The sequence below is a fragment of the Quercus suber genome, unplaced genomic scaffold (assembly GCF_002906115.3).
Source record: "Quercus suber isolate HL8 unplaced genomic scaffold, Cork oak 2.0 scaffold_66, whole genome shotgun sequence".
NCBI classification, from domain to species: Eukaryota; Viridiplantae; Streptophyta; class Magnoliopsida; order Fagales; family Fagaceae; genus Quercus; species Quercus suber.
The window spans coordinates 1,846,773-1,872,102 of NW_027069531.1; the positions used below are offsets into that span (position 1 = coordinate 1,846,773).

At 33.9% G+C, this 25,330-nt stretch overlaps 3 pseudogenes; all 3 read left to right on the forward strand.

The window, feature by feature from the left end:
- Nucleotides 1–333: 333 nt before the first annotated feature.
- LOC111986203 (11-beta-hydroxysteroid dehydrogenase A-like) lies at nt 334–3,677 on the forward strand (annotated as a pseudogene).
- Nucleotides 3,678–5,989: 2,312 nt separating this feature from the next.
- LOC136067301 (11-beta-hydroxysteroid dehydrogenase A-like) lies at nt 5,990–11,664 on the forward strand (annotated as a pseudogene).
- Nucleotides 11,665–12,973: 1,309 nt separating this feature from the next.
- LOC111986193 (11-beta-hydroxysteroid dehydrogenase-like 3) lies at nt 12,974–24,755 on the forward strand (annotated as a pseudogene).
- Nucleotides 24,756–25,330: the final 575 nt, after the last annotated feature.

Genomic DNA, 25,330 nt, shown 5'->3' on the forward strand with positions numbered 1-25,330 from the left:
ATGGGGAAAAGTGAAAAAATATAGGAAAAAAGTGATTAAAAAAAAAAAAACTGTACATAAAAATAAAAGCTAAAAGCTGATGTTAACGCCAAACACCAAACACACTTATGTCCATTTTCACATGTACCTTATCATAAGAGCACTATGGTAGTTCCACCCCTGCCCGTCATAATGAGAATTAATGCACGTTATGTCGTTATCTGATTGAATCCTATATCTTATGTCCATTCTCACATGTTCCTTATCATAAGGGTACTATGGTAGTTCCACCCCTGCCTGTCATAATGAGAATTAATGCACGTTATCTGATTGAATCCTATATCTTTACAATTCTTTGGACTTCATAGTATCTCTCTTTCTGATTGTTTAGTTGTAGCGAAAAAGCTATGTATTTGATTCATAAGTTCTTGAACATTGTACTCCTTCCCTTAAATCTCATCGTGTTACTCTCCTTCATGCCACCATTTCTTATTCTCAAGTTTCTTTGGTCCTTAAAAAGATCCATATACAGTGAAAATGTGTTTGGCAAAGTTGTACTTATCACTGGAGCATCTTCAGGAATTGGCGAGGTTTGTATCAATCCCCTTCGTTTGTCATTATTGATAGTGGTAGAGGCCAAAGGAATAGGGTTTTATTCACGTCAGTCTGTGTAAAATTTCGGTCTATTTTAGCATAACAACCTACTTTTTTTTTTTTTTTATATAACCATTTTTTTAAAACACGTCAATCTATTTTAGAAGATATTTCAATAAAATATTCATCCTTCATTAATTTTTTATTATTTTCTCTACTGGTTATACTTTTTTAATTTAAACTTATATTTCACGTAAACTACCAAAACTGGTGGCTCAGCCAATGGAGCCACTTGTACCGGAGGTCCAGTGGTCGAATCGCCTGAATATTATTTTCGGCAACCGCTACCGGATTGGTGCCTCCACCTACCGTACTGCCAGACCACCAAAATAGTGGCTCCGATGACTGCTGACAAGTCAGTGTCTCCGACCATCATACCGCCATCAATAAAATATTTCGGTGTGTCGTTTCAAGCTTACGCACCAGATATATATATATATTATTTAAAATTAGTATGGTGAATGATATAAAATTTTAGTTTAAAAAAAAAAAGGTCTAATTTGAATTAAAACTCAATTATGATTCTTTTGTAATTAGATCATATTGCAGAGATATTTGCAAACTAGGAAGTTTCCTTTCCCACTCACTTTTAACCCCCATCACATAATATCTGATCCTCTTTTTTCTTTTTCTTTTTTCCTTTTTTTGTCTCACAAAATCACATCTCATCTCTACTTCCTCTCCCACAGTCTTTTCTCTTCATTTTTTTTTTTTTTTTTGATCTTTTCCTTCACCATAGCACTCAAGCACTTGGGTTTGGGTTGATGGGTTTTTTGTTGAAAGTTTGATTTTGGGTTCTAAGTTGTTGAGTTTTCCGTTGAAGGTTTGATTTTGGGTTTGAATTGATTTTTGGTTTGATTTTCCTTTGTTTTTGGTTGATTTTGTGATTGGAATATCATGGGTTGTGATGAGTTGTGCTGGGTTGTGGTGGTGATTATTGAGTGGTGGTTGGGCAGTGTTGGGTGAATTTGAAGCAAACTAGGATGGACATAGTTGGGTGGATTTGCAGCAACCTGGGATGGACACAAACAAAGAAGAGAGAGAAAGAGAGAAATTAATAAAATATTGTAGACAAAGCTACAGTGACCGTGCATATTGTAACATTTTTGTATATATGCACAATTTTGCAAGCACTGATGTGGGTGTTTTTTGAATTAAAATGTGTAAATTTAACCACTTTTTGTTTATTGCACAATTTCGCAACCTCTAATGCGGTTGCTCTAATCCTTCTATTTTTATCCACTTTTTTCCCCAACCTTGGAGATAATTTTTTTCATACTCCTATATTTTTGTTTCTTTAAGTTAATAATTTTTTTTTTTTTTTTTTTTTTTTTTTTAACTTTCTTCAAACTCTCTTAAAATTAATAAAACTTCTATTTCCTTTCAATTAATCAATTGAGAATAAGTGTATAAACACCAAGCTTTAATCTTTCATAGCTGTTAAGATGGTATATTACGCTATTGATTTAGCAACAGTTACATTCATTATCACATTTATTTTACATATTAATATATAAATTGAGATATCTAATTCCTTTATACTTAGATTGTTAATATGACATATTAACTTTGGGAGTTTGAACTATGAAGCATGTTGCTTATGAGTTATGAGTATGCCAAGAGAGGTGCTCGTTTAGCCCTTGTTGCAAGAAGGGAGGACCGTCTTCAGGCAGTCGCCGATAAAGCCCGCAAGCTCGGATCCCCAGAGGTCGTTGTGGTACGTGCAGATGTTTCCAAGGTTGAAGAATGTGAGCGGTTTGTTAATGAGACAGTGAACCACTTTGGACGTTGTAAGTGTGTGATATATATGTTTTGGGTGGTGGTTTTTTTCAGTGTGTTTAACACAATACAGTACTGTGTGAAAGAGTTTTTACCCATATGTTTTCAACAATGTTTTTTTAACTCAAATGACATGTGCTTTCCTTGTAAAAGTAAGGTAGATGATAAGATCTAAGTTCAAGACCTACCAACTCTGTGTGTAACTTATTAATAAAGAAAATTGTGCGATATACTTTGATTTTTCTATGACTTTTGTGGGGGTGAAAAATTTTAACTCGTGTTATGGTTGGTGGGGTTTTGGAACAGTGGATCATTTGGTGAACAACGCTGGAGTAGTATTACAACTACGCTTGTTTGAAGATTTCACCCATTTCTCTGATATTGCTTCAGTTATGGTAATAAAACCAGAATGCGTGATTGCATTCTTGTCCTACTTTTGTAACTAGCTTGTGATAGTAATTGTAATTCGAATTTAAAACAAAGTTGCAGCTATTGTTTATTAGATAATGTCCCTTGAGGTAACTTCAAAATATACCATAAGGTAAATTATTATTGCATTTATAGGCCAAGTGACTAGTGTTAACGTGTTTGTCAAAATGAAATCGGCATTGGGGTTCAATTCAAATCGCACTGCAGGCTATTCACATCCAAAAACACAAAATCTTGGCAACAAAACGCAGACCTTAAAGTTTAAAATTTCTCTCATATGATAGATTAGCAAAACAGCATATTGTCTGCACCCATTAACTACCTCCAACTTTATAATTTTTAGGATATAAATTTCTGGGGATCAGTGCATAGCACCCATTATGCAGTTCCACACTTGAGAAAAAGCAAAGGGAAGATTGTTGTAATTGCTTCGGCTGCACAAGGGTTAACTACTCCGGGATTGAGCTTCTACAATGTAAGAAACCTCCTTATATGTGTTACTCCCACTTTTTCTTTCTCATCAATTGCTTGTAAATCTGTGATGGTTTCAGGCAAGCAAAGCAGCCCAGGTATCCTTTTTTGAGACATTGAGGACTGAATTTGGACAGGATATTGGAATTACAATTGTGACTCCGGGAGTGATTGAGTCAGAAATGACGCAAGAATTTCTACCAGCAGTAGGCTTTAGAAATGTGAATTATCAAACTCAGCTCATCCTTTACCCTACCAATGCGTGTTGCATTTATATTAGAGGCATTGAGATGTTTAACCCATACCAAGAGGGTTTGAAATCTTTTAAAAATTGTAATGGTATGGAAAACTTTCCGTGGGATTGAATTATATGTATGCAATTCCATGATAAATTATATCCTCGATCAATAGTGTTACAAGACTTTATTATATTTAATTTGGACTGAAATTAGAACAATTAAAATTAAGGGTTCGTCACTACGCACCTTTGGTGTGGTGGTCACTGCACAAATATAAGTACTTGTAGAGTATGGAGGCAAAAGTCAAGGTTCAAGTCTCCAAGAGGGAGTTTCACACACATATACACACTAGAGTAAAATTTCTATTTTGTATTAAAAAAAAATTAAGGGTTCATAATCACGTGTGGTCGGGACTTAATTCATGCAAGTGCACATTAACTGTTAAAACTTGATTTAATGATGTCTTTCAATCAAATTGTCCGATTAAGGCTCATGACCTTTGATTTTAATCATTATGACTTCAAGATTTATTTCATGCAATACAATTAGAAATCAAACAGTCAAAATATTAGTTTTACCCCTAAGATGTGAAATGATTGTGTTGTGATGAAATGAGGTTAAATATAAGTTGCAAAATGGGGTGTTTACACAACTAAATTAATAAAGTAGAGTTAAGGAAATGCAAACCAAAAGAAAACATCGAATGTGTTTTTGAAAATAAAAATTGAAGTCCCTGGGGTCAAAATCTCTCTGTGACACCACTGCCAAGCCTCCACTGTAAATAGTTGCAATACAGATTTACAATAGATCTTTCAAGCCTAAAGCTAGCCTAGTTCTTGAGTCCTCCATGCTCTTGTTTGCAACTGAATTTGCTGAGCTGTTTCTTCACCTTGTCTTCGGAGTACGCATGCTGAGTGGTCGGTGGTAAGCCACCAAGTTCTCTTGGAATTGTGGTATTGCTCTCCAATGATTCCAAACACCAACCACTCAACCAAAGATCACTGAAAGGTAATATGGAGTGTTTGGAAAAACTCCTCTTATGGCTTGGAAATGGTAAGTGAGAAAGAGAATAAAGAATGGTAAAGATTCACTGAGGGAACATAGGTTCTCTCTCTCAAATGGATGAACTCAATAATGCTCTAACAGACTCTCAAAGATCTCTAGGGATTTTCTCACCAGCTCTTGCTAATTGGAATGGGGTAGAGTTAGCTAAATGATAAGAATGCAAGACTAGAATCTATTCTCAAGCAACTCGCTCGCGGGCGTGACTTGGTCTCGAGTTGCTCATTAGCTGCACTGAAAAAGGTTGTTCCTTTTTCTACCATGTGTCCATCTCACGGGCCACACTCTTATCACATTAGTGCAACCTTTCTCTTCAAAGCAATAGTGGTCAGGGCTCAAGTACTTCTACCCAATTACAAATTAACTCAAAATTCATGAAAATTGAGAAGAAAATACAATAAATTTGGCACGGAATAAGCCAACGAAACAAGGACTCAACAGTGATCAACGGAGAAGAAGGTTCGAAGTGCAGCAGCTATAGAGAAGCTTTAAAAATAAAAAATAAAAACTCTGTTTTATGCTTTGAGTGGAGAGTGACAAAATTTTCAGCAATCTGCACCCAAAAAAAAAAAATTAAATTAAATTAAGGTTCGCGATAGATTTTTTTTTTTTTTTTTTTTTTTTTTTTTTTTGATTTCATAATTTTGTTTGAGAGTAATGTGTGTGTATTTTTTAGCTTCTGGGAGATTAACAACTTTTACACTCTAAAATTCCATGGAGAAAACAAACGTATAGTAGCACATACAATGAAAATATTTTTTAACATTTTATTTTTGTGAAAATGTTAAGTTACTATGATTTTTACTACAAAATACTAACAAACTAATGTCACAAATATGATTGGTGACATTTCAATCATCAAAATTACTTTTTTGTGAATGATGATATCAAATTTTGTAATATCTCTAACATCTCTCTTCTCTTTCTTTGATGATAATTTTTACTTGTTGGCTAATATTTGAGTCTTTATTAATACTCACATATAAAGAGATATACTTATTGTTTAATATTTGGCCGTCTTCTTCCACCTGGAGTAGTAGGCAACTGCCTAACTTGACTAGTAATTGGGTTGGCATTGTTTTTTAGTTACATAATTTTTTTAATTAATCATGTAATTTATTTAAATAATACATATGGATGATTTTATAAATTGTCAAAAAAAAAATTCCTCCAAAATCCAAATCAATTTAAAAACAAACTTTGTACCTACTTGAATATTTCCTGCAGCCAAAAACAAATATTAGGCTTAAGCTGACCCAGTTAATGGTTTAATTGGAGCCACATCTTCACATATACAACATCACTCTCACGTCACATTTACATGTACCTTATCTCAAGTCCTTCACGTGAGATCCCAAAGTAACGTAAAGCCACCTCTTTTCCTAAATTGACACATTAGTGATCGTTTCCAAAGTTGTAAAAGCTAGAAATACCAAAATCTTATCCAAATGATAATGACCGTTATCCAGTTGAATCCTTTTTGCTTTGTTAGGTACCCAGTTCCTTGCAGTTTTTAATATCTCTCTCTTTCTCTCTGTTCATTGAAGCAAAGCTATGGATTTGCTTCACAAATTCTTGAATATTGTACTCCTTCCTATAACTCTCACCGTATTACTTCTCTTCATGCTACCATTTCTTTTCCTCAAGTTTCTTTGGTCCTTGAAAAGATCCATATATAGAGAATATTTAGCTGGTAAAGTCATACTCATTACCGGAGCTTCTTCAGGAATTGGTGAGGTAATTATTTTATATGTATAATTAGTCATACCAATAATTTACTAAATTCTATTTCAAATAAAAAATTTCTAGCAATTTAAAATAAATTAATATTTAGTTTAATTACTTTGATTATATATCATAATTTTACATTTTTATATAATAAAATTTACACATTTCATACCTTGCTTGGATGAAGTAGCTCAATAAATTTACCTACTATACTTCACAAAATTAATGTGTTTTTTATTATATGATTCACTAATTATTAATATAATTTTAATTAATTTATATATAATTTTCAATTAAGTCGTACATCACACATACATTATAATAGTTTTCAATAAAATTTGACACAAAATGACATGTTGTGATTGTTAAAATTGTGTAATTAAATGATTAAATTTATAATGTCTCAATATCTTAAGCTTTTGGGAGGATTAGAGATTTAATATAGTATTAGAGCGGTCCATGTCTCCTTCGCTCTACCTCCCTTTTAAAATCCCACTTGTTAGACCTCATCTATTAAAAAGGTAGTTTAGGCCCAAAAGTGAGGGGAAGTGATGAAATTTGTGGTTAAATGATTAAATTTATCATATCTCAATAATTTTAGCTTTTGGGAGAATTGGTACTTAATTTAACATTGATTAGTACTAACAAAATAAAGCAATGTCAATGACTCAATGGTGGAATCATGTAAGAGTGAAGTTACTTCAATCACAATATCATGTGAAAATTTTAAGCTTATAATTTTTTTTTTTTTTTTAACTTTTCAAACTCTTTCTCTCTCTCTCTCTCTCTCTCTCTCTCTCTCTCTAAGAAAATAGAGAGATATAGAGAAACACAACTAAAAAAAAGTGAGGTATAATGGTATAAGGACTTTTTGTAGGTTGAATGGTATGGTGCATATATTTTTAAAAACATTAATGAGAAAATTGTTGAGTGATTGCCAATTCTATTCCAATTCATTTTGCTAAATTTCAACAGATATGATGATTTTAGTCAATATGTAAACAAAGCTTCTTTTTTTTTTGGCCATTTTACTCACTTTTTTTTTTTCATTAAATTATATATATATATATATATATATATTTACTTTACTCATGACATGTTATGTAACAATGATATTAAGATAATATATTATTTGGTTATGAATTGATAATTTAATATGGTATGACAAAATGTCATGAAAATCTATTAGGTTTATGTATTTGTGTTATATAATATTAGTGGTAACCTTGGAATAGTAAGTCAGAATAAACCAACACCAAAATATTTCATTCCATAGACAATGGATTAGAATTGGCAACTATATTATACACATAATTGTCAACACATGATTCATATTATGAATCGATTTTTTATTTTTCAGTATCATGCATCGTATCGTATCATATTGTATATCGTAAAATACACAAACTTATTTAGCTTTTTCTATATAAAAAAATGCTAAAAATGCTAAAGTACACTTTTAGAATTAGATTAGAATTGGCAATATATATTATACACTAATTGTCAACACATGATTCATATCATGAATCGATTATTTATTTTTCAATATCATGCATCGTATCGTATCGTATCGTATCGTATATTGTAAGATATACAAACTTATTTAGCTTTTTCTATAATATAAAAAATTGTTAAAAGTGTGATAAAGTACACTTCTACCCTAGAAAAGTGGAAAAAAATGGGGAAAAGTGAAAAAATATAGGAAAAAAGTGATTAAAAAAAAAAAAACTGTACATAAAAATAAAAGCTAAAAGCTGATGTTAACGCCAAACACCAAACACACTTATGTCCATTCTCACATGTACCTTATCATAAGAGCACTATGGTAGTTCCACCCCTGCCCGTCATAATGAGAATTAATGCACGTTATGTCGTTATCTGATTGAATCCTATATCTTATGTCCATTCTCACATGTTCCTTATCATAAGGGTACTATGGTAGTTCCACCCCTGCCTGTCATAATGAGAATTAATGCACGTTATCTGATTGAATCCTATATCTTTACAATTCTTTGGACTTCATAGTATCTCTTTCTTCTGTTATTGTAGCAAAGCTATGATTTGTTCAAATTTTGAACATTGTACTCCTTCCTTAAATCTCATCGTGTTATCTCCTTCAGCCCTCTCCATTTCTTAAAAGGATCCATATACTGAAAATGTGTTGGCAAAGTTTACTTATACGGAGCATCTTCAGGAATTGGCGAGGTTTTATCATCTTTATATGTCATATATTGATAGTGGTAGAGGCCAAAGGAATAGGGTTTTATTCACGTCAGTCTGTGTAAAATTTCGGTCTATTTTAGCATAACAACCTACTTTTTTTTTTTTTTTTATATAACCATTTTTTTAAAACACGTCAATCTATTTTAGAAGATATTTCAATAAAATATTCATCCTTCATTAATTTTTATTATTTCTCTACTGGTTATACTTTTTTAATTTAAACTTATATTTCACGTAAACTACCAAAACTGGTGGCTCAGCCAATGGAGCCACTTGTACCGGAGGTCCAGTGGTCGAATCGCCTGAATATTATTTTCGGCAACCGCTACCGGATTGGTGCCTCCACCTACCGTACTGCCAGACCACCAAAATAGTGGCTCCGATGACTGCTGACAAGTCAGTGTCTCCGACCATCATACCGCCATCAATAAAATATTTCGGTGTGTCGTTTCAAGCTTACACACCAGATATATATATATATATTATTTAAAATTAGTATGGTGAATGATATAAAATTTTAGTTTAAAAAAAAAAAGGTCTAATTTGAATTAAAACTCAATTATGATTCTTTTGTAATTAGATCATATTGCAGAGATATTTGCAAACTAGGAAGTTTCCTTTCCCACTCACTTTTAACCCCCATCACATAATATCTGATCCTCTTTTTTCTTTTTCTTTTTTCCTTTTTTTGTCTCACAAAATCACATCTCATCTCTACTTCCTCTCCCACAGTCTTTTCTCTTCATTTTTTTTTTTTTTTGATCTTTTCCTTCACCATAGCACTCAAGCACTTGGGTTTGGGTTGATGGGTTTTTGTTGAAAGTTTGATTTTGGGTTCTAAGTTGTTGAGTTTTCCGTTGAAGGTTTGATTTTGGGTTTGAATTGATTTTTGGTTTGATTTTCCTTTGTTTTTGGTTGATTTTGTGATTGGAATATCATGGGTTGTGATGAGTTGTGCTGGGTTGTGGTGGTGATTATTGAGTGGTGGTTGGGCAGTGTTGGGTGAATTTGAAGCAAACTAGGATGGACATAGTTGGGTGGATTTGCAGCAACCTGGGATGGACACAAACAAAGAAGAGAGAGAAAGAGAGAAATTAATAAAATATTGTAGACAAAGCTACAGTGACCGTGCATATTGTAACATTTTTGTATATATGCACAATTTTGCAAGCACTGATGTGGGTGTTTTTTGAATTAAAATGTGTAAATTTAACCACTTTTTGTTTATTGCACAATTTCGCAACCTCTAATGCGGTTGCTCTAATCCTTCTATTTTTATCCACTTTTTTCCCCAACCTTGGAGATAATTTTTTCATACTCCTATATTTTTGTTTCTTTAAGTTAATAATTTTTTTTTTAAAACTTTTTTTATTGTTTTTTTTTTTTTTTTTTTTAACTTTCTTCAAACTCTCTTAAAATTAATAAAACTTCTATTTCCTTTCAATTAATCAATTGAGAATAAGTGTATAAACACCAAGCTTTAATCTTTCATAGCTGTTAAGATGGTATATTACGCTATTGATTTAGCAACAGTTACATTCATTATCACATTTATTTTACATATTAATATATAAATTGAGATATCTAATTCCTTTATACTTAGATTGTTAATATGACATATTAACTTTGGGAGTTTGAACTATGAAGCATGTTGCTTATGAGTTATGAGTATGCCAAGAGAGGTGCTCGTTTAGCCCTTGTTGCAAGAAGGGAGGACCGTCTTCAGGCAGTCGCCGATAAAGCCCGCAAGCTCGGATCCCCAGAGGTCGTTGTGGTACGTGCAGATGTTTCCAAGGTTGAAGAATGTGAGCGGTTTGTTAATGAGACAGTGAACCACTTTGGACGTTGTAAGTGTGTGATATATATGTTTTGGGTGGTGGTTTTTTTCAGTGTGTTTAACACAATACAGTACTGTGTGAAAGAGTTTTTACCCATATGTTTTCAACAATGTTTTTTTAACTCAAATGACATGTGCTTTCCTTGTAAAAGTAAGGTAGATGATAAGATCTAAGTTCAAGACCTACCAACTCTGTGTGTAACTTATTAATAAAGAAAATTGTGCGATATACTTTGATTTTTCTATGACTTTTGTGGGGGTGAAAAATTTTAACTCGTGTTATGGTTGGTGGGGTTTTGGAACAGTGGATCATTTGGTGAACAACGCTGGAGTAGTATTACAACTACGCTTGTTTGAAGATTTCACCCATTTCTCTGATATTGCTTCAGTTATGGTAATAAAACCAGAATGCGTGATTGCATTCTTGTCCTACTTTTGTAACTAGCTTGTGATAGTAATTGTAATTCGAATTTAAAACAAAGTTGCAGCTATTGTTTATTAGATAATGTCCCTTGAGGTAACTTCAAAATATACCATAAGGTAAATTATTATTGCATTTATAGGCCAAGTGACTAGTGTTAACGTGTTTGTCAAAATGAAATCGGCATTGGGGTTCAATTCAAATCGCACTGCAGGCTATTCACATCCAAAAACACAAAATCTTGGCAACAAAACGCAGACCTTAAAGTTTAAAATTTCTCTCATATGATAGATTAGCAAAACAGCATATTGTCTGCACCCATTAACTACCTCCAACTTTATAATTTTTAGGATATAAATTTCTGGGGATCAGTGCATAGCACCCATTATGCAGTTCCACACTTGAGAAAAAGCAAAGGGAAGATTGTTGTAATTGCTTCGGCTGCACAAGGGTTAACTACTCCGGGATTGAGCTTCTACAATGTAAGAAACCTCCTTATATGTGTTACTCCCACTTTTTCTTTCTCATCAATTGCTTGTAAATCTGTGATGGTTTCAGGCAAGCAAAGCAGCCCAGGTATCCTTTTTGAGACATTGAGGACTGAATTTGGACAGGATATTGGAATTACAATTGTGACTCCGGGAGTGATTGAGTCAGAAATGACGCAAGAATTTCTACCAGCAGTAGGCTTTAGAAATGTGAATTATCAAACTCAGCTCATCCTTTACCCTACCAATGCGTGTTGCATTTATATTAGAGGCATTGAGATGTTTAACCCATACCAAGAGGGTTTGAAATCTTTTAAAAATTGTAATGGTATGGAAAACTTTCCGTGGGATTGAATTATATGTATGCAATTCCATGATAAATTATATCCTCGATCAATAGTGTTACAAGACTTTATTATATTTAATTTGGACTGAAATTAGAACAATTAAAATTAAGGGTTCGTCACTACGCACCTTTGGTGTGGTGGTCACTGCACAAATATAAGTACTTGTAGAGTATGGAGGCAAAAGTCAAGGTTCAAGTCTCCAAGAGGGAGTTTCACACACATATACACACTAGAGTAAAATTTCTATTTTGTATTAAAAAAAATTAAGGGTTCATAATCACGTGTGGTCGGGACTTAATTCATGCAAGTGCACATTAACTGTTAAAACTTGATTTAATGATGTCTTTCAATCAAATTGTCCGATTAAGGCTCATGACCTTTGATTTTAATCATTATGACTTCAAGATTTATTTCATGCAATACAATTAGAAATCAAACAGTCAAAATATTAGTTTTACCCCTAAGATGTGAAATGATTGTGTTGTGATGAAATGAGGTTAAATATAAGTTGCAAAATGGGGTGTTTACACAACTAAATTAATAAAGTAGAGTTAAGGAAATGCAAACCAAAAGAAAACATCGAATGTGTTTTTGAAAATAAAAATTGAAGTCCCTGGGGTCAAAATCTCTCTGTGACACCACTGCCAAGCCTCCACTGTAAATAGTTGCAATACAGATTTACAATAGATCTTTCAAGCCTAAAGCTAGCCTAGTTCTTGAGTCCTCCATGCTCTTGTTTGCAACTGAATTTGCTGAGCTGTTTCTTCACCTTGTCTTCGGAGTACGCATGCTGAGTGGTCGGTGGTAAGCCACCAAGTTCTCTTGGAATTGTGGTATTGCTCTCCAATGATTCCAAACACCAACCACTCAACCAAAGATCACTGAAAGGTAATATGGAGTGTTTGGAAAAACTCCTCTTATGGCTTGGAAATGGTAAGTGACACTCAGGAATCTAGCCGAAAAAATATGTATATATAGGTGCTAGATTTGACAAAGTAGGCCGCAAATTTTATTTCATCATTGAATTCCAAAACGGCATTTTAATATTGCCCACCAAAGAAATAAATATTAGGTTGAAGCTAACTGAATGGCTAATTAATTGTTTCTCAAAAAAAATTAATAAATAATAATGGCTAATTAATTCAAGCCACATTTTCACATGTACAACATCATTCTCACATCACAATTCACACGTACTTCATCCCAAAGTAAGTTAATTGAATCCTCTTTCTTTTGTTAAGTAGCCAAGTCCTTGGAGTTTTTAATATATATATATATATATATATCTCTTTCTCTCTGTTCATTGTAGCAAAGCTATGAATTTGCTTCACAATTTATTGAACATTGTACTCCTTCCTTTAACTCTCACTGTGTTATTTCTCTTCACGCCTCCATTTCTTAAAAGGATCCATATACTTTGAAAACGTGGCTGGCAAAGTCATACTGATTACGGGAGCATCTTCAGGAATTGGCGAAGTATTTATATTAATATATATATATATATATAAATAGTGGCGGAGGAAGCTTATTTAATCCCTCCTTTTTTATCAAATTCATTCCCCAACTTAGAGATATTATACATTGATATGTATAAAAGTTAAAAATATTATGTTGAGTATTATGTTGGGTGCGTGGCACCTAATGGGTCCAGCCCACTTGCTTGCCTTTTGTCAAAGTCTTCTCAAGCCCCACAAAGTCATACCTTGGTTTAATGCAAAACTGAGCATGCATGGGAGACCTGACTTCTCTTAATGAGAAGTGACCTTAGGCATGTGTGACACGCTGAGGCTGACGAAGAAGAAAAGAAAGAAAACATAGGCCATTCGGCCTTGTGAGGAGAGCTGAAGCACACAGAGAGCATTGGGCTATTTTTGGTGTGAGTTCCAGAGAGAGCAAAACACAAAAGGGAGAGAGCTTCAGCCATTTTGAGAGGTGCAATCCGAATGAAGAAATAGAGAGAAACACAGTGAGAGTGTGAGAGAGTAAAAAAGAAAAATGAGACATTTTTCTTTGCTCAAGTTACACACAAAAAAGATAAATTGGTGGAGTTTTCATGGAGTTTTTGATTGCTACAACCATGGAGAGTTGGAGTATTCAGGGGAAGATTTTGCTACTAGTTTTGTGGTGAGATTGTATTTACTCCTTGAGATATATTTGTTGTATATCTAATTTATTGTGGACTCAAGTTTAGCATTAACTTGATAGTTGTAATCTCTATTTCATAGTGGATATATTTCGGAGCTGTCCCTTGATTTTTCCCTCTACACTAGAGGGTTTTTCACGTAAGATTTGGTGTTCTTATGTAGTTGTATTTATGTGGTGCTTGCTGGAATTTATTTTTGTTTCCATAATATTGCTATTGCTTGGTAGTCATTAATTTTAATTCACATATAGACATAGAGGGGATTGGATTTTTCCCCAACAAGTGGTATCAAAGCTTTGGTTGCTTGGGTTTGACTGTCTTGTGTTGGATTAAATGGAAAATATGGCTATGAATACTATGGTTAAACTCTCAGCGTCGAATTATTCGATATGGAAGCCGATAATGGAGGATGTCCTTTATTGCAAGGATTTGTATGACCCTATTGAGGGTGATAGTGCCAAGCCTAGTGATATGTTTGATAGAGACTTGGAGAAATTAAATAGAAAAATTATCGGGTGTATTAGACAATGCATCGATGTTAGTGTTTTTCACCACGTGTCTCAGGAAACAAATGCAGAGACTCTTTGGGAAAAATTAAGGAGTCTTTATGAAAGAAAGACAGCTCAAAATAAAGCTTTTATTGCTAGAAAGCTTGTGAATTTGAAGCTTAAGGAGGGTAAGTCCATTGCCGAGCACCTTAGTGAGTTCCAAGACTTGGTTAATCAGATGGTTACAATGAAGCTAGTAATAGATGATGAGTTGCAAGCTTTATTGCTTCTGAGTTCCTTACCTGACAATTGGGAGACTTTGGTAGTATCACTTAGTAATTCTGCTCCGAATGGTGTGTTACAACTTGCCATGGTTAAAGATAGTTTGCTTAATGAAGAAACTAGAAGAAAGGATATGGGCAAGGATATTGCACATGCTCTTGTCATAGAGAACAGGGGGAGAAGTAAGAGTAGAAGTTCTAAAGGGCGAGGTAAATCCAGAAGTCGGTCAGAGTCAAAAGGGAAATTCAAGTGTTTTTACTGTGATAAAGAAAGTCACATAAACAGAAATTGCAAGGCTTGGAAGAACAAACAGACAAAGGATAAAAATCATAAAAAGGTGGATGATGAGAACATTGCTGCTATTATAGTGTTGGAAGATGAGGTCCTAGCTATAAGACAAGATGATTGTTGTACAGTTTCAGATCCTTATGTTGAATAGGTGATTGATTCAGCTACTTCCTACCATGTCACTCCTAGAAAGGAGTTATTCACTTCATACAAAGCGAGAAACTTTGGGAGAGTGAAGATGGGCAATGATAGTTATGCCGACATTGTGGGAATTGGTGATATATGTGTTAAAGCTAACAGTGGATACACCCTGGTTTTGAAGGATGTGAGACATGTTCCGGATATTCGCCTGAATTTGATTTCCACTCATGTTCTTGATAAAGAAGGCTATGGCAATTATTTCCGTGATGGAAAATGAAGGCTTAGCAAAGGATCATTGGTGTTTGCTAGAGGGAAGATTTGTTGTACACTTTACAAGACACAAGTAAAGTTGTGCAAGGATGTTGTTAGTGCAGCTCAAGAGGATGCTTCGCCTAACTTGTGGCATAGGCGGCTGGCTCACATGAGTGAAAAAGGGTTGCAGATTTTAGCAAAGAAGTCTCTTATTCCCTTTGCCAAAGGTACGTCACTAAATCCTTGTGACTTTTGTTTATTTGGTAAACAACATAGAGTTTCATTTAATATACCCTCTACTAGAAAACCCAATGTATTAGATCTTGTTTATTCTGATATATGTGGTCCCATTAATGTTAAGACTTTAGGTGGTAATAAATATTTTGTTACATTTATTGATGATGTTTCACGAAAGGTGTGGGTTTATGTTTTGAAAACAAAAGACCAGGTATTTGAGCACTTCAAGAAATTTCATGTCATGGTGGAAAGAGAGAAAGGGAAGCATTTGAAGTGTCTTCGTAGTGATAACGGAGGTAAATACACGTCTAATGAATTTAGAAATTACTGCTCTGAGAAAGGCATTAGACATGAGAAGACAGTTCCTGGTACCCCACAACAAAATGGTGTGGCAGAAAGGATGAACCGTACTATTGTTGAGAAGATCAAATGTATGTTAAGAATAGCTAATCTGCCTAAGTCATTCTGGGGTGAAGCTGTTATGACTGCATGCTACCTAATTAATAGATCTCCATTAGTTCCTTTGGATTTTGATATTCCAAAAAGAGTATGGACAGGAAAAGATGTTTCTTACTCTCACTTGAAGTTATTTGGGTGCAAGGCATTTGTACATGTGCCTAAGGAACAAAGATCGAAACTTGATAGCAAATCCACTCCTTGTATATTTGTTGGATATAGAGATGCAGAATTTGGCTACAAGCTATAGGATCCTAAGGAAAAGAAAATGATCAGAAGTCAAGATGTAGTTTTTCATGAGAATGAAAACTTGGTAGACTTTGAGAAAATTGAGAAGCCTAAAGTTACAGTTGGAGGCTGGCCAGGCCGTTACGTCGTGACTTGATTTCGCGACTTGGACAAGCCACGAGACCAAGCCGCCAATTTACCCTGTTTGGCAAAAATATGTCTCTTCGTATTCTCATCTCACCTCACTATATATAGACCCTTATACCTACTAAATGTAGAGAGCTTCTAGAGAGAATTTTGGGAGAGAAAACCCTAGAAAAAAACAATATTGCCTCATCCCCAATCTTCAACTAAGAAACTCTACAAATTCCTCTGCTCTCTTCCTCTCCATTGTCATACCCTTGAGAGGTCTTTTACCAAATCCTTATCTCACTACACCTACGTCTGTGAGAAGGTTTATTTGGTGCTGAGGGAAGCAGTTTAGAAGGAACCAATATACATTGGTTGATGTTATGGTTAAGTAACGGAATCCGGGAAGCTAAAGAAGAAATAGGTTCGACGTAACCTCATTGGAGCAAGAAGCTTGGAGGGCTTAGGTACCTGGGTAGATTAGGCTTGGAGGGTCTTCTGCTGTTCATGTATCCCAACTATATTCTTTAGTGGATTTTATCACCGCTTGGAGGGCGGCGGAGAGGTTTTACGCCGAGGACTTCGGTTTCCTCTTCGATAACACATTGTGTGTTGTTCGTGTGTTTGCATCGTTCTTCCTTTTATCTTTGCCTTATATTTACTGCTGTGGATGTGTTTATATTTGGCTTAGATTGTCTATCAATTCTGTTATTGGCTTATTATCATGTTCCGCACATTAATTGTTTGATATAAAGCTTGAATTGGTATTTTTATCATTTGGGTTCTAAACGTTTAAGGGTGGTTCATACCCATATTAAACTTTCAGATGCTAATGAGCCAACAGGTGTTGATGGTGATGATGTGACAGATACAGATGGTGTTGAGCAGGGGGAGCAGGCTCCTCCACTAGAGATGGTAGAACCTCAGGTGAGAAGGTCTACTAGAGAGCGTCGTCCATCGACTAAATACCCCACTTCTGAGTATACTATGATTACTGAAGAGGAGAAGCCAGAAAATTTTCAGGAAGTACAGTCCCATAAGGATAAGCAAAGCTAGTTGAAAGCTATGCATGAAGAGATGAATTCTTTGAATAAGAATAAGACTTATGACTTGGTGGAACTTTCTAAAGGCAAAAGGGTATTGAGAAACAAATGGGTGTTCAAGTTGAAGAAAGATGGTGATAAGTTAGTGAAGTACAAAACTCGATTGGTGGTTAAGGGTTTCAGTTAGAAACAAGGATGACTTTGATGAGATATTCTCTCCAGTAGTCAAGATGAGTTCCATTTGGGTAGTCTTGGGATTAGTAGCTAGCTTGGATCTTGAGCTTGAACAACTTGATGTGAAGACTGCTTTTCTTCATGGTGATTTGAAAGAAGAAATCTACATGAATCAACCAGAGGGATTCAAAGTGAAAGGGAAAGAACACATGATTTACAAGTTAAAGAAGAGTTTGTATGACTTGAAGCAAGCTCCAAGACAGTGGTACAAGAAGTTTGACTCATTCATGGTGGGTCACGGGTACACAAGGACAAATGCAGATCATTGTGTGTATGTCAGAAAATTTTCCAATGGTAAATTTGTTATTCTTTTGCTATATGTAGATGATATGTTGATAGTAGGACAAGATGCAGGTGTGATTGGAAATTTGAAGGAGGACTTGTTCAATTCATTTGATATGAAAGACTTGGGTCCAGCAAGACAAATTTTGGGTATGCAGATTCTGCGTAACAGGAAAGCCAAGAAGCTATGGCTATCACAAGAGAAGTATATTGAGCGGGTTCTTGAAAGATTCAATATGAAGCATGCCAAGCCAGTCAGTACACCTCTTGGTTCTCATTTCAAGCTAAGAAAGAAATCTTGTTCTTTATCCAAGAAAGAGAAAAAAGACATAGTATCAATTATTTATTCCTTAGCAGTTGGGAGTTTGATGTATGCTATGGTTTGCACACGACCAGACATTGCTCATGCAGTTGGTGTTGTTAGCAGGTTCATGGTTAATCCTGGTAAAGATCACTGGGAAGCAGTGAAGTGGATCTTTAGATACTTGAGAGGTAGCTCTAAATTGTGCTTAACTTTTGGTGAATCTAAACCAATTTTGAAGGGTTATGTAGATGTAGATTAGGCAGGTGACCTTAATGGTAGGAAATCTACATCGAGGTATTTATATACTTTTGCAGGGGGAGCTGTATCATGGCAGTCAAGATTGCAGAAGTGTGTTGCCTTATCTACAACTGAAGCTGAGTACATTGCAGCTAATGAAGTTGGTAAAGAGATGCTTTGGTTGAAACGGTTTCTCCAAGAATTGGATTTAAAGCAAGATGGGTATGTAGTTAATTGTGATAATCAAAGTGGTATAGACTTGAGCAAGAATTCTATGTACCATTCACGTTCGAAGCACATTGAGGTGAGATACAATTGGTTGAGACTAGTTGTTGAGCAACAGTTATTTGAATTAGAGAAAATTCACACAAATGAAAATCCAGCTAACATGTTGACCAAGGTTTTGTCTAGAGAGAAGCTGAAGCTTTGTGTCGGGTTGGCCGGCATGAATTCTAACTGAAGACTTGGGTTGAAGATCTCCTCCGTAGTGGGCTAGAGGGGGAGATTGTTGGGTGCGTGGCACTTAGTGGGTCCAGCCCACTTGCTTGCCTTTTGTCAAAGTCTTCTCAAGCCCCACAAAGTCATACCTTGGTTTAATGCAAAACTGACCATGCATGGGAGGCCTAACTTCTCTTAATGAGAAGTGATCTTAGGCATGTGTGACACGCTGAAGCTGACAAAGAAGAAAAGAAAGAAAACATAGGCCATTCGGCCTTGTGAGGAGAGCTGAAGCACACAGAGAGCATTGGGCTATTTTTGGTGTGAGTTCCAGAGAGAGCAAAACACAAAAGGGAGAGAGCTTCAGCCATTTTGAGAGGTGCAATCCAAATGAAAAAATAGAGAGAAACATAGTGAGAGTTTGAGAGAGTGAAAAAGAAAAAGGAGACATTTTTCTTTACTCAAGTTACACACAAAGAAGATAAATTGGTGGAGTTCTCATGGAGTTTTTGATTGCTACAACCATGGAGAGTTGGAGTATTCAGAGGAAGATTTTGCTACTAGTTTTGTGGTGAGATTGTATTTACTCCTTGAGATATATTTGTTGTATATCCAATTTATTGTGGACTCAAGTTTAGCATTAAATTGATAGTTGTAATCTCTATTTCATAGTGGATATTTTTCGAAGCTGCCCCATGGTTTTTCCCTCTACACTAGAGGGTTTTCCACGTAAGATTTGGTGTTCTTGTGTGGTTGTGTTTATGTGGTGATTGCTGGAATTTATTTTTGTTTCCATAATATTGCTATTGCTTGGTAGTCATTAATTTTAATTCACATATAGACATAGAGGAGATTGGATTTTTCCCCAACATATTATATAGACAGTGAGTCAAACCATAAGACTCCATTAAACAAGCTTGTGACTGAACAAGCTCACGAGAACATTATTACATTTAAACTCAGCTTAATAATTGACCTTAAACTTAGAGTTGAAATTGACTCATTTCTAAATTAATGAACACAAACAATTTTTTTTGCACGAGAAACGTAAATTATTTCATAAACAACTTAGTTTATTTACAAAATAAGAAGTTCCTTTTCACTTCTTAGCAAAGTGAGAGTAAGCATACCGGGAAGGACATATTCTGATATTCAATCCTGTGGGTTAAGTTCCACTTTGCTAAGTAATGAGTGTAGATTGTAGAGTCAAGCTTACTGAGAATTCCTTCTCTGAGTGGATGTAGAACCAACAATAAACCACATTTACATATCTATGTCATTCATTCAACTAGGCAGAACAAAAGAAAGTTATATATATATATATATATTGAGTTCAAGTTACAACTGGTATAACAATGTTACACCACTCAATAACTTGTTATATAATTCATATTTTGAAAGTCTCACCATTAGATCTATATGTTTTTAACATTCAAGCCAATTTTCATGTCAATTAGATGTTATTTACAATTCAATCCATAAACTCATCTTTTATGTATTATTTTAAACTATAAAAATTTGAATTTAAACAATTGATTAATGACATAACTATTAATCTTTAATTATCTTGAAATTTTGCAAGTATAGAGAATATACAAATATAATATAATCTAACGGTGGATTTGTCAAAATTCGCATCCAATTAATAAATATTGAGTAATGTAACATTGCTTAAAGTTACATTAACATATATATATATATATATATAGGGCAGTGGCGGCTCCCGGATTTTTTTTCTAGGGGAGTCAACAATAGCAAAGCTAGGAATTTGTCATTTGTCATGAGGGGCGAGTAAAAAATTAAATGATTAATCTTTTTTTTCTATAGATAAACTTCCATATTATATACAATAATCTAAAATAATATTCTAAATACAATTTAGTATACAATACAACTATATTATACAATAGTCTAAAACTGTTATAAAATAGGTAAGACAACAACTATTAAATGCATAAACTAATGTAACTAAATTACTAACATTTTTGTCAAATTAATAATAACTTAGTATATTTATATGTAATATCAATTATATAAAAATATATGATAAAGAAGGAGAAGACTAATAACACACTTAGGAGTAGAACTAGGAGTAAATTTGAAACTAAGAAAATAAAATAGTAACTGATATAAGATTTTACGTTTGAAGTGGATGACTTCTTAATCATACACATAGACATAGTCACTCTCTTAGAATTGGAGATAACTGGAGATAAAAAGAAAAACTAAGAAAAAAATAGAAGGGCGAAAGCGAGATAGAGAGAATGAGGAAAAAATTACAGATATAGATACAGATTTGTACAGATGTGTTGGTTGTAACAGTGATGTAATTTTTTTGTTAATGAAGAAGAAAAGTGTAAGGAAAAACAACTTTATTTCATTGTCAGTTGCAAAGTAAGCCAAAATCCTAGAAAGAATATTCATATTTTTTTTAATGAATGAGCAAAAATTTTGGAATTGACACAATACTTTCAAAAAAATTCCACAACAAAATCTAGGTGGCTAATTGTTAAAGGTATATAAAAAAATATTGTTAATTGTGGGTCCAAATAAAAAGTAGTTACAACTTATCTCATATTATGGTAAAAATATTGTGAAATTAAAATTAAGATGATCATATTCAAGTTTCAAGCTTATTTCAATTGGGTTCAAACAAAATTTAGGATTAGGGTGTTCAAATTTTTATTTTAAGAGTTCAAAATGAAAAATTTTTAAAAATTTTATATATAAAAATTTTGTTTGAGCCAGGGGGTTCATTTGAACCCCTTGGCCTTAATATAAAGCCGCCCATAATATAGGGCACAACTTAGGTACAGTACTCAAGTACTGTTCCTTAAGTTCTCCTTTTAAGATTTTGCCATGTGAATTTTTTCACATGAGATGAAAATTTTTTTTTTAGTTAAATAGTCACATTACTGAATCTTAAAATGGGAACTAAGGAATAGTACCTAAATTTTGTTTATATATATATATATATATAATCAATAGAACTTTTCAATTTATAAATAATTTTAGCACATCACACACACTTCTACGAGCTATATGTAGAACCAACAGTACTACTAAACCACATTTACTTATCTATGTCATTCATTTAACTCAGCAAAACGAAAAAAAAGTTTCATTATATTTCATTATAATCAATACAACTTATCAGTTTATAAATTTTACCACTCCCCACACTTCCACGAGATAATATCTTGAGAAGACTCCAATTGAGGAGTATATATTATATTAATTCTTCACTTTTTTTATTATATATTAAGGAAATGGACTCTTAAACTTTTTTTTTTTTTTTTTTGCCATGTAAACCGTAAGGGTATATTCAACATATTTCTCGTATACTATTAAATAGCCTTTATCCCCTCGAAATTTCTTGGCTCCGACATTTTTTTTTTTTTTTTGAACTTGTTTAGAAATACTACTAAATAGATATATACTTCATGAATAGAGGCCTCCCATTCTCCCATGCACTCCAGCCTAGTGATGGCTCTAGCCTTTGTTAATATATAGATATCTAACTCCCTTATACATTGGGTATTAATGTTGCATATTGACTTTGTGAGTTTGAAGCATGTTGCTTACGAGTACGCAAAGAGAGGTGCTCGATTAGCCCTTGTTACAAGAAGAGAGGACCGTCTTCTAGTAGTCGCAAATAAAGCCCGCAAGCTAGGATCACCAGAGGTTATTGTGTCATGCGCCGATGTTTCCAAAGTTGAAGAATGTAAGAGATTTGTTGATGAGGCAGTGAGCCACTTTGGACGATGTAAGAGTTTGGCTTTTTATTTTATGTTTTCACCATGAGTTTCAACTTATCCTTCCCTTGTAAAAGTAATGTAGAGGTTGATATCATGACTTCAAGACCTTCTGAGTGAATGTGTAACTTAATTATCAATGACGAAAATTTACAAGAAGTGTATAATATTTACCACTTCTTGCAAATGTGTACAACATTTGCCATTTTTTTGTGTCTACAATGTAAATTTACATAGTAAAATTAAAGAAGAATTTCCCTTGGTTTTCTATGGCCTTGTGGAAAAAAAATTGTAACTTGTGTTATGGTGGATGGGGTTTTTGGAACAGTGGACTATTTGGTGAACAACGCTGGAATACTACAACTACGCTTGTTTGAAGATTTCTCCCAATTATCTGATATTGCTTCAGTTATGGTAATAAGACCATAACACTGTAACAGTACTTGTTAATTGTTATTGGAATTTAAAAAATTAATGGTGATACAAATTGTCTATTAGATAATGTCATCCAATATTATTGCATCTCTAGGCCTAGCGTTAACCATGTTAGGATTCTCTCTATTTAAAATAGATCTATCTTATAGTTTAGATTAAATGGTGTGACACTTTGTACACTGCCAAATCCAAAAATAAAATTTTAACTATGAAATAGACCTTCTCTATTTTAAGTAAAATTGAGAGGATCATGTTCCAATGTTTATGTGTTTGTCAATATAAAATAGGCATGGTGGTTCAATTCAAATCCTACTAGCCATTCACATCCAAATACACAAAAACTTTGCAACAAAATTGCACACTTTAGAGTTCAAATTTTTATTTGATGTTAAGCTGCGTTTGTTCAAGAATTAACCTATTTTTTGTCTGAGTTTTAGGTTGCATACTTGCCCTGACTGACCAACTTTATGTTTTTAAGGATATAAATTTCTGGGGTTCAGTGTATAACACCCATTATGCAGTTCCCCACCTAAGAAAAAGCAAAGGGAAGATTGTTGTAATTGCTTCAACTGGAGCATGGTTAAGTACTCCAAGATTTAGCTTCTACAATGTAAGAAACATCCTAATTTGTGTTATTCCCATTTTTTCCTTCTCACTGATTGCTTGTAAAACCTGTGATGGCTTCAGGCAAGCAAGGCAGCCCTGATATCCTTTTTTGAGACATTGAGGACTGAATTTGGACAGGATATTGGAATTACAATTGTGAATCCTGGAGTGATTAAGTCAGAAATGACACAAGGCCATTATCTATCAGAGGTAGGCTTTAGAAAAAGTATAATGTGAATTATCAAACATAGCTAATCGTTTACCCTACCAGTGTATGTTGCATTTGTCTATGGTCAATGGAGGAGACGGGTTTTGGAAAAGCATCAAAACATAATGATGCCTTATTTCTATTTTTCCCAGTGGTTGACAAAAAAGAGCTCTCCTTTATAGCCTGTCAGTATCAATTGAACCAAAGCTTGAATTAAAAAATAATAAAATAAAACCCTTCCAACTCCCATGTGAACTTTCTCAAAAATATTATAAAAAAATAAAAAAAATTCCCACGTGGATGTGCAAGAAAATATTTTGCTTATATCATTGATTTACATATGCGAATTCGCATGTTTCACTTAACTCAACTAATAAAGTCTTTTGTTATTTAATAAGAGATTTGGAGTTCAATCTCTGTTTACACTAAAAAATCAATTGATATCTTGGTATAATGATAAAGTTAGGATCCATGACCTACCTCAAACTTTTGGACTTAAGACTACATTGTTGTTGTTTGGAGGCCTGCCGGATGTGTATATAACAATGAGTGCCTAGGCCTTACAATAATTGTGCTAACCATTTTGTATTGACCCTACTATGTGTGATTTCTATTTCCAACTTAGCTACTATTTACACTTTGATTCTTATTCTCTCAAAACAAAGAGGTATTTTTTTCATTTTCTTAAGGTGATTTATGGTTAGATTCAAGCTGATTGGTTCCCAACTGAGACAACAGAAGGGTGTGCCAAGGCAATTTTGGACAGCGCTTGTAATGGAGACATTGACTGAGCCATCTTGGATGAAGGCAGGATTTTGGGTCAAAACCTTGTGTCCTGAAGTATTCGAATGGCGTCTCCAGGCCCTCCACTCACTTTTGGTTAGTAAGCCTCGGAGTTCAAAGAAGGACTAGGGCTGAAATTAATAGCTAAACAGTTCCAACTTGACTTTAGAACAAACTTAAATATGCCCGTTTATTTAATAAAAAAGTCAAGCTCAAGTCTAGTCTAGCTCAACTATTAACAAGCTGAAACAAAATAATGTATTCGTAAACAAGCTCATGAGCATGAGTCAATTTAAGTATACATAATATGTTTGTGAGTGTATGTGTGTGTGTAAATATACTTATATAGACTAAAGATTGAATCGTGTAAATTTGTCAATAAATTCATAAGATATTAAATTATCCATTTCATAATAAAAGTTACATAATATTTATATGAAAAAATTAACTTTCAACAATACAAGGTTGGTGGATCTATTTTTTATAAGTTCATAAATGAAAATCAAGCTATTTGATTAACTCAAACAATATAGTTTCAACCATAATTTAGTTATTAAATTTGCGAAGGGGTAAGAGTAAGAGTTTACTATATATAGAAAAATAATAAGTTAATCATGTTGCTTGTGAAAAAGTTCGAGCTTGCCTTACAAGAGAATTAACCAAGTCTAAACATATAATCTACTTTGATGATAAGCTCAAGCGAG